This window comes from Eulemur rufifrons, chromosome 2 (genome assembly GCF_041146395.1).
Source record: "Eulemur rufifrons isolate Redbay chromosome 2, OSU_ERuf_1, whole genome shotgun sequence".
NCBI classification, from domain to species: Eukaryota; Metazoa; Chordata; class Mammalia; order Primates; family Lemuridae; genus Eulemur; species Eulemur rufifrons.
The window spans coordinates 119,863,234-119,873,992 of NC_090984.1; the positions used below are offsets into that span (position 1 = coordinate 119,863,234).

The 10,759-nt window shown below is 48.5% G+C and overlaps 1 long non-coding RNA gene across 1 annotated transcript; it reads left to right on the forward strand.

Annotated features, from left to right (window-relative positions):
- Positions 1–4,210: 4,210 nt before the first annotated feature.
- On the forward strand, positions 4,211–10,041 carry LOC138396349 (uncharacterized). The gene is made up of 3 exons (XR_011235693.1): positions 4,211–4,358; positions 5,085–5,782; positions 6,822–10,041. It is a non-coding gene; the product is annotated as an uncharacterized lncRNA (long non-coding RNA).
- Positions 10,042–10,759: the final 718 nt, after the last annotated feature.

A 10,759-nucleotide genomic window follows, 5' to 3' on the forward strand; every position in this document is an offset into this window, starting at 1 on the left:
TTATCTGTTTTGAAGGAATACACTGATTTGACATTCTTAAGGAGTCACAGACGTCTGATTTCATAATATAATTTGTAGAAGTAAAAAAGGCAAGTTAAACATTTGCTTACACATATCATGTTTACATGTGTTCAAAGAACTTTCCAAAACTTTGCAGTCTCATCCAACTGCATCTTTTTTAAGCTCGCTTCGCTCTCGTAGGTTTGCAAACAAATTCCACAGCACATTCAACCGCAAATTGATTTACTTTTGGGGAAACTCCTTGAGTTTCACGACTTTCTTCTTGCTGTTTAACGTACACACAGATGCAAAAAAGAAAAAACAATCTCCTAACACAGGAACACAAATCTGGCATCCGGAAGAGTCGATTTTTTCATTTATTCTCAAAGAGAAGGGAAAGCAGCCATGGATGGGATCCAGATTACCAAGGAGTGTGCAAATGACTTCTTGGGCCCCGCTGGCAGTGGGACTGACAGCCTCAGCTCGGGCAGCGTGGATGGGGGAGAGAGCATCCCCGCGCAGAGGAAGACCAGGTTTCATTTAGCACGTAACCTGGATGCTCATCTTTCTGTCACTCCCCTGATGACACTGCCGTACTGCCACCCGCTCGGCAGTCCAGGACCGGCAGCCATCCATCTTCAACCACCTTGTCTCTCTTGCCTCCCGTTGGATCAGTCCCCCAGGTCCCACTGACTGCGACTTTCATGCCTCTGGAGCCCTCCCCTGGCCCAGCCACACCCAGGCTGCCCAGTCACGGAGCACTTGGGCTTAGCTGCCCCAGCCTCCTGCCATCCCATCTCCTGCTCCTCATTGCTGCCAGGGGGACAGTGCTAAACTGAATGTCTGATGGTAGGACCAACCCCTTAGCATGACTTTGAAGATCTTCCGTGATCAAGCCCCTGCTTTCTTGTCCGACTTCCTCTCCATGAGCACACCCCACACCTCACACCCCAACCAAGTTCCAAGTGTTCCATCTGTCCATCGAGCAGGGCCTTTGCACGTGCTGACCGTGAATATCCTCCTACCATTTTCCTCTTGGAAAACACCTACCCATCCTTCAAAATCAGCTCAGACACCACTCCCGGAGACCATCCATAAATCCCCAAAATGGGACTAGGACTTATCTCCCTATGTCCCCAGCATCCTGCACTTCTCTAGCACAGCACTCTCCACCCTGTGGAATTGTGTGCCTGCTCACCAGTGTTTGTCCCACTGAGATTTAGTTTCCATGTGATCTAGGCTGTGTGTGTCACGGGTTTGCAAAACTGTATCTCCTTTAGGACCATGTTTTTGGTCCCCTCTGTATATACAACATCAAATACAGTTCCTGGAATGCAGTAGACACTGCATAGAGGTTTTCAAATAAATGAGCGGATACATAAATGACTGCATTAGATCATGAAAATGGACTGGTGTGTAATAACTCAGAAGGCTCTGGCTCAGACTCTTCTACCTGCCAGAGGCCCCTCACAAGGAGATCTAAACCTGCTGCCAAAGAGTTAGAGCACCGAGTGCCCCAGACTCCACAGGCAGTGGGAGGGGAAATCATTAACTCCCAGGACCTAAACAAAGCAGCCTCGTTGCATCGGCCCCTCATGCTGGTGCTGGGACTCCGCCCTTCCTTTCCACCTGGGCAGGGAAGTTTCTGCCACTGCACCTGATGGCCTGACCCCAGAGATGCCGGAGGGAACCTCAGAAGTGAGTGTGTTTGTAATGAGGCTGGAGGGAGCGTGAGAGAGGGATGGTGACTTTCCTTCCAGCTGAGCTGGTCCAGGGCTTATCTGGCCAAGGATCTCAAGTGTACCATGTGCCAAGCCAACTTCTCTGTGGCTGGAGCTTCAGAACATTCCCTGCCCTCCATCCTCCGCCATGAGAGGGCACAGCGATCTCTCTGGCCCACGCCCTCCAGGTGTGGAGCTCATTATTTACGGTTTGGGGAAGATGCCAAGGATGAGGTCTCCGGCTAAAGGGCTCCACTGAATGCAACATGAACGGCACGAAATTAAGGAGGCCAAAGTTTACTAACAAACATGTCTTCCAATCTGCCTGACTTCTGTCCCTGAATAAAGGAGCATATGTCCAGCCTTGTGCCTTCCAAAGTTTTCAGTTTTTCTTTTGTTTATTTGTTTTCAGTTAGTTTGTAAATAATCCAGCGTCCGGGCCATCAAGGGTGACTCCAAAAGATCTCATTTGTTTGCAACCTGGTTGGCAGCCGGCTGCCCCGGGCAGCCCTCCTCTGCAGCCAGAGCTCTGCTATTAAAGCTTGGAAACCCACAGCGTTAATAGGAACCAGCCAGGGAAAGTGAAGCTGAGACCAGGAATGTGTCGGCGCAGGCTTCCAGCTCTGCTCAGCTGTGTGAGGCCTGCCTCAGTCACGCATTGCCGCGGCTCGGACTGGAGCGCTGCAGGGGAAGGGCTCGGCAAGGGGTGCGGGGCGCAGGCTCCAGAGCTTTCTGGTGCCTTCGTCCAAGCAGACGACCGCCAGAAACACCTCTCTGGTCCCTGGGAGTCAACCTGGTGTTGAAACCCTCCCCGCCTATGTGCCTCAGCCAGAATCCAGCAATGGACTGGAGCTTTCCAATCCGTTTTTCAGACCAGTGCTTGTAGGTCTGGGTGCACTGGGGAGGGCAAGGCTGAGTGCAGCAGGGGGAGGGGGGTTGGCAAAGGCTCCCCCACAGGACTATGCCATCCTGTGGGGCACTAAGGACTGCAGACCTCAAAGCGTGACTCGTGGACCAGAAGTAAGCAGGCAGGCATGGGCACTGACCGCCAGGGTGGTCACCTAATTGAACCATTGACAGAAAATTAATTGGATGCTCTCAGTGTGCTGTGGGGACTTGGAGAGCCCACACGACTGTGCTCGCAGGAGAAATGAACAGACAGAGGCTGTTCGGCAAGGCTGAGGCCCTGGCGCTATCTCGTGGGCTCCACCATTTGCTAAGAGGCATGAGACACCACCCTACTTCACCTTGCTCCACTCCGGGGCCCGCATGCATGCCACCTAGGGGCCACCACGACCCCGAGGGGCTCAGATCCCTGCCGTTCACAAGCAAAGCCTCCAGCTCCTCTGCCAACAGACAGTTCTCATTGCAGATTGGGGTGCCCACCACTGAAGCTCTGTGCTGCCTCTGCCAGCATAGCCGGTTTGGTCCGGGGCTCTCGAGGGGTCCAGCAAACCCCAGTGCTCTCTGAATCATGACTGGCTCCAGGAGCTGAGGGGGTGGAGGCTCAGCATGGTGGGATCTTCAGGGCCTGGTGATGCCCATGACACTGAATACGTGTCATTGAATACACTGAATAAGTGAAGGGCTAGCCAGTAGCTCCCTTTCCTATTAATCATTTTCTGTTTGTGTCTTTTTCTTTGAGTTTGTTTTTCCAGTTAAAACTGGCCTGATTCCCAAGGCAAGTTGTCAAGTGAACTTCTACTACCTGTGTGTGTGTATGAAAAGTGACTGTAGTTAACAATCATACAGAGTTTCAAAGAGCTGGGAGGATATTGAATGTTCCCAAGACAAAGAAATGATAAATATTTGAGATGATGGCTATGCTAATCACCCTGATTTACTATACATTATATGTATCACAGCATCATTCTCTCCCCTATAAATATGTACAGCTATTATGTGTCAATTAAAAAAAATTAAAAAGAATGGATTACATATAATTCTTAAATCATGATAGTGAATTCATTCTCATTGTAGAAAATTTGGAAATCACAGAATAAATAAGAAAATGCAAATCATCCATGGTTGCATCACCCAGAGATAAAAACCATTAGCATCTTACTGTACCTCATTCTTCCAGCAAATATTATCTTACATATTTGAGATCACACTGAATAAACAATTCTATATCCTGCTTTCTTCAATTAATATTGTATTATAAGTATCACATCTCCCCCCGGGACAGAATTCTGTTTTTAGGTTAATTTTCATTTTGTTTAATGAAAATAAATTTTTATTGTATTTAGGAGAGACAGAGACAGCAAAATTCTCGAGTTACCTTTAGGCACTTTAGCTGTTGAGAGTTGCCTGTTCTTTGAATTTCTACTGCCTTTTGGTTGTTTGAACCAAAAAGAATGAAATCACCCCTTATAGATGCCCTAAATGTTAGGCAACATCCTGTTAAGAAATCAGCTTCCCTGAGCCAAAAGATAGCTGGAGTCCCTCTTACGAGAGTCATGTGAGACGCAGGGCAGAGTCCAACGGCACGAAGCAAGTTTGGGGATTGCTGCAGGACAGGGATTTCTTCAAAAAGCTGCTCCTGGCAACGCAGGGGGTCGGTCTGCCTGCGTACGCACTTAGGATGAGCTGTCTTATCGTCATGCCTGTTCATTCCATCGGCACAGAGACCCAGAGGTAAGAGAGAGCCTTGCATCCCACCCAGCTGTAAGTGAGCGTGGTGTTTGCCAGCCAGATCATACACTTTCAGACAGGGCCTGCAGGGAAGTTTGGTGAGGCAGTTCCAACTGATCATGCCAAAAAAGGAAATTTTTCCCCCTTCCTTGTTGTATACCTGTTAGTTTCGGGACAAGAGTGAATACGGGCTGTGGAATAGTGGAGCAAGAGGGAAACTTCTTCCTGCTATGACATTTAACCTTTACTTCATTTTGCAAGGATAGATTAAAAAAAATACTACTGAGTTACTGAGTTGAGCATCAAATTTGCCAATTTGTACACTGCCCATATTTGTGGAGATAGATAATGGTTCATTTTATCCATAAGTTCCTCATTTGCTAGCACACCATGTCAGGCAAAGCAATTCCGAAATCCAAGGGAAAATTATATCCAAACCTACAGCCAGGATCTTTCCAGCCATGAATCAGTTGTGGGGTGGGGGGCAGGGCGGAGAAACGGCTATGATATTAATACATTTTACAAGGTAGAAGTCACAATAAGTGACAGGCAGCTAAAGCAGAAATATAAACGGAGGGCATTATTTCTATTGTGGCACATCAGAACAATTTCTCATGTATCCTGAAGGGAAGTAGTTAGACCAAGGAATGTTAGAGACAGGCATGGATTTTGGAGTCCCTTCTTAGCTGGGTGGCCTTGGACAAAATCCCTCCTGTCTCAACACCCCAGGGCCATCAACTGTGCAGTGAGGCCAGTGCCAGCTCCTGCCTGGTGAGGCTGCTGTGAGAAGAAGATGTCATCGTGGGCAAAAGCGCTCTGCACTGGGCCTGCGTACATCAGGTACTCACTGAGGAGCAATGGTAAGAAGGGAAAAGAAAGTCATTATCATCATCGTAACCAATGAAAGGCTCCCTTGGACACGAGCAAAACCGATTCTAATCTATGACCGGTTTGGGTGACTTCTCCCACGGGTGGCTGCCGCAGCCCAGGGGATATGCCCCAAAAGGAGGAATCCTAGCCACACCTGTTTATTGAGCACCTACTATGTGTCAACCACCCACCAGCCCCTACACGAACGCGCCGGCTGAAGTGTGAGAGAAGGACCAGCTCACCCTGGCACCCGCAGCAGGAGGCCGGCTCTGCACACCACTCCCTGCCGGCCTCATCCCGCCTCGCACTGGACCAGCGAAATGGTGACAGGAGACAATGCGTGCAAGGATCAGACGCTCCACAGAGCCATCCAGTGCTTTCCTTATTCTTCCGTCCAGCAGTTGTCGGCACCTGTCCTATGGGCCAGGACCTGCAGCTTGGGCTGGGGAGACAGAATTGAATAAAACCCCATCTAATTTTAAAGGATTTCATAATCCAGAGCAAGGAAGGCACAAGGACCGAAAGTGCAGCCCAGTAAAATAAGGACTGAGACAAAGGTAATTATTATGCTACCTCCTCCCTCATCCCCAAACAATTCCTTTTTTGTCCTGGTCTAGAATGTTCCCCCGTCTCTCATGTCTGTTTGGACAAAGCCTTGAACTTCCATGTCTCCTGCGGCCTGTTTCCTACAGCTTCTCTGCTTTCTTACGACTTACTTAAGCCCTCTGGCAGGAGCCTTTCTGCTTCCTGAAATTCTAACAAGGAATTAGATAGCCTGTTACTTCATATACACAGGCCACTTTGATCCTATGTAGACTTACTTGTTTCATATTTTAATCTTGGCTTCTATGTGTGGTTCTATTTCCAGCTGAAGATCATGAAACTCTTGGTTTCCATTTCTCTGAGCACAGTCATCGGCACACAGTAGGTAGTTAGCAGGTGTGTTTTGATCAGCACACCAAAGTGAAACAGGAGAGGAGGAAACACAAGCCGGAGAGGCAGACCCTGGTGTTGGGGAGCCCGGCCCGTGGAATGCAGAGATCTCGAACAGCTTGCGTGCCTCAAGGGGCCACGGGGATTTGATTGGTAACTGAGTCGGAGCCAAGAGAGCCTTTGGGACTATTGATGGAGCGTATCCAGTCTATAAGGTGAGCGAGGCACGGGAAGGTTGCCGGGTGTGGGAAAGAGAAGGTGTCTGTCAGGGTGACCTCTCCGCGTCAGCTGATGAGCCCCAGAGCCTGGGGCAGAGCGTCGCCCAAACCAAAGCAGTCAGGAAGTCAGTCGCCAACCTCCGTCATCTAGACGGTAAAATGATGGGGTTTTCTTTGTGAATCAGATTGAAGGCAGATTTGCATTAGCCCTTTGTCGGTGGCTGTGCGTGTTGGCCAATTCATTCACTGCTTGAGGTTTCCTAGACAGTCAGGTTAGCCTCTTGGAGAGTCTTCAAGCGCCCATCACAAGCAAGAGACTATACAATGCCAGTGGAACCATTTCCTCAGTCAAATAGTCACATGGCTGCCATCAGCTATGACTCTGCTGTTTGTTTGTTTATTTGTGTATTTATTTTTGCTTTTTGGCATTTTTGTTTGAATTCAGACTCACTATTTTCATCCTCTGGACACTGACGCATTTGAAGAGGCAAAGTCTGCGACTTCTCCATCAGCCCAGGGACCACAGAGCCGCCGTGCCCGCTGAGAGTCTCGGTAGGTCCTGTTCGTGGTCCAGCTGGAAGAAAGGCCTAGGATAATTTTGCCACTTGGCCAAACTGGAACCAGACCAGGTCTGAGGAGGACGTGGTAGTTATGAACTCTGGCCTTGAGGTCAGACAGAAATGGGGTCACCAGCCTATTTTAGCTACTTGTCCTTGGGCTTAGGTTTTGCTCCCCAAATAGTTGTGAGTTTGACTTTTCTGCTGTAAATGTCAGATCACGTAAAGTCTGAAAAGCACTGAGCACCCAGCCCAGCACACAATACTCTCCGAACACATGTGAGCTTTGTCATTACCATGGTTGTTACTGTTGTTATTCCTATCATCATCGTCTTCATCATCGTCATCATCATCAGTACTTACTGGGTGAGAGAAGCCTTCCCAGTAAAAGGCGTGATGGAGCGAGATTTTGAGACAGGCAGGGGTTGCCATGGTACCTGAAGGCAGGAGCACATCCCAGGGAGAAGGAAGAGTTTGTGCACACTCGAAAGTACAAGGGAGCCGGGTTACTTTCAGGGATCGGCAGTAGCTGAAGTGGCTGGATTTCTTGACTTACTGGGGTAAAAGGTATTGGTCTATGGGTCTTTTGAGGAGCTAAGGTATAAAACAAAAGATGGTGGTCAAACCATAAGAGGTCTTGAATGGTACGCCAAGGAGCGTAAATACTGCCCTGCAAATAAGAAGTTACTGACAACAGTGGACCAAAGCTTAGCATAGTTGTCAGGGGAAATCGGGGTTGGGGGAGAGCTTGGAGATGCTCGTGTCTAGAGAGACCAGGAAGGAGAAGGTGGCTAAAGAGCGCTGGTACTAATGATGGCCAAGAAAAAGGCAACACAAGAAAGTGACTGAGGCTTTTCTCTAAGGACCATAAGATAAACTTCTCTCCCCTTCACCCCTGAAAGGCCTCTTCTTCCTTTAGTGCATAGGACAATTGAACAGTTGCGATTTAGATTTATATTTGCAAAGGATTCTATGCCTACAGAATTGACCCTCAACTGACTGCAGATTTATGTGCAAACAGGGTCTCACTGTGTTGCCCAGGCTGGTCTCAAAACTCCTGGCCTTGAGCTGTCCTCCCACCTTAGCCTCTCAAAGTACTGGGATTACAGGCCTGAGCCACCATGCCCAGCTCGGACTACGGATTTAAAATGGTGAATTCTCCCTTCTGATGTCTCAATGTGTTGGCCACGAATGGACGAAATCCCATATGAAGAGGAAAATCTGCTTTTAGGATCTAATCCCTTCTAGCAAATGTCATATGCAAGTCCTGATCTTTCAGAAGATCTGAAATGATTACTTCTGGGAGAAAAAAAAAGAAAAGAAAGAAAAAGAAAAGGAAAGGAAAGGAAACGAAAGGGAAATATAAGCATAAGATTTCTTCTCTGAGTACTGAGTTCCCTGGTTCTATTTAAAAGAGATTATAATTTAAAAATGTACGCCCCCATCTTTCAGGAAGATCTCTACTGTATAATGTGACAGACTCCCGAAAAATTGCTATCGGTTTATTCAGAACTGCTGCAAGGATTGTGGAGAGGAACCAAATGTCAGCCCTGCCCTTAAGGAGCTTGGTGTCCAGCCCAGGACACAGGCATGGACGTGCTAGAATGAAGGCTTTGTGGCAACAGGAGTGGGCACCCAGAGAAGAGGCACCCTCTGCCTGGGAGGGCAAGGCGGAGTTTTGCAGGAGGATGAAGACAAGCCATCTAAGACACAGTGGTGGAGATGCATTTGCCATATGGTGACCATATTTTCTGAATCAAAAATTGAGATACATGATCTGACACAAGGTTTGCCGATGGGACAGAATATTTGAAACTGAGGTTGTCCGAGGAAACCCAGGACATATGGCCACCATAACCGATCATCACTGTGCACACAGGGGGCATGGTTTGATCCACAAATAACCAAAGCCAGGATTCAGGCAGATGATTTACATCAATGCTTGACTGCATGTGTGTAGGAACTGTGTTTCCTGACCTTTTCTGTCAGCCTAGGCAAAAGCTAGGGTGCTCATTAACTCACAGCAATCCTAAGCGAAGCGAGGCATGCCAGAATGTTAGAATACCAGGCCTGGAAAGACCCTTAGAAACCCCCTGGTCTAGACTTCACCGTGTCACACTAGTGGAGAAACTGAGGCTCAGAAAGGGGAAGTGACTCCCTCAAAAGCATGCGGCTGAGACGGGACAGAGTTGGGGCTGGGTGTTGTGTTTTCCCTCTCAGCAGGGCTAGATTGGGAGATACACCAGGGAAGCCCACGGATTGCAAGAAACTCAAACACTCTGGCCTTGGTCCCACTAAGTTGACATTCAGTAGATTCACTCCCTCCCAAACAACCACGATGTCATATCTGGTGGCCTTGAGCTCAGATCTCTCCGGAATATTGATGAGGCTCCCAAGCTGAACACAAGAATGCCAGGCTGTTTAAGATGCAAAGGAGGCAGTTGGAACAAAAGTTGGCAATGCCAAAGAGTCCCGAGGACTCTGAGTCCTCTTCTATTTTGCCGATAATTCTCCTCTGGTGGAGAAGCCGTAATGAAAAGAGAGAGCTCATAGAAAGAGAGCGGGGTATTTACTTAGGAGCATTCAGGAGAGAGTTCGGTCTCAGCTGGACAGGTGGAAGATCAAGTGTCCCCACGCCCTTCTGCAGGATGGCACTGGGGAGGGAGCCCACCTGCAGGCTGCACCCATTGATCTCTGATCCCTGGTCGCTCTGACTCGGGAAGACGCTGAGCTCCAGAAATGCCTGCTGCCAAGAAACACTTGGTGCCTTCACAGCCAAAAAAAAAAAAAAAATGTAAGATGTCTGCCCAGCATGTGAGAAGGGCAAAAATAAAAGTGGCTTTTCCTCTGGGGCTGACAAATACCAGCCCAGAACTGAGATTAAAATGCACGACAGACATTCTCCCCCTGATGTGGGTCTGGGCTGGAGAAATGATCATTTAAAGAATCCACGGAATGGCCTGTGCTTGGCTTACATGTCTGTTCCTCTGGAATTCCAGCACGGTCCCACCTCTGGGGTCCGGGGCTGGTTGTGGGCACATGGTCGGGCTGGAGACCACCCGTGAGTGTGTGCTCCGCTCCGCTCCTCTCCTCTCCTCTCCTCTCCTCTCCTCTCCTCTCCTCTCCTCTCCTCTCCTCTTTTTATCCTTTTCTTTCTTTTTCTCTTCCCATTTGTTTTTCACTCTTTCCTTTTCTTCCCTTCCTTTCTCTTTTCCTTCCCTCTCTGCTCTTGTTTTCTTTTTCTTTTTTTTTTCCTTTTCATTTCTCTCTATCTGGGCTGGGATGCAATTGTGCTACAAATTAAATATAAATTGTACTTTGCCTAGATGTTGGGACCTGAGATGCTCTTTCAACATACTGATGGTGCTCAGCTATCCATCCACAGGGCCACCCACGTACCCACCCACCTCTCTTGCCGTGGACTCAACCCGGCATTTATCCCATTTATCCATCCTTCAATTAGACGAGCAGGCAACTCCCGAATCACACGTGTGTGCCAAGGACCCATTCAATACACTAGGGCAACAAAGATAAATGTGACCTAGACCTGGAACTGGAGAGATCACTTACAGTCCAGGAAGCAGACTTTTATCATTATGGCTTGATGAGGGTTTGATCAGGGCAGGGCCCACGCTTTATTCTGTGCAGTCTCTAAGTGAGTGGGAGCCAGCCCTTTGAAGGGGAGAGGGATCGGAAAACACTAAGTCTCGAAGTCGAGGGGCACGTAGCTGGTGCTACGTGCGGGTGACAAGCTTTCCCAAATGGCCTGGGACTGAGGGAATTCCTGGGATGCAGGACTTTCAGTTTTAATACCAGTTCAGTGTCA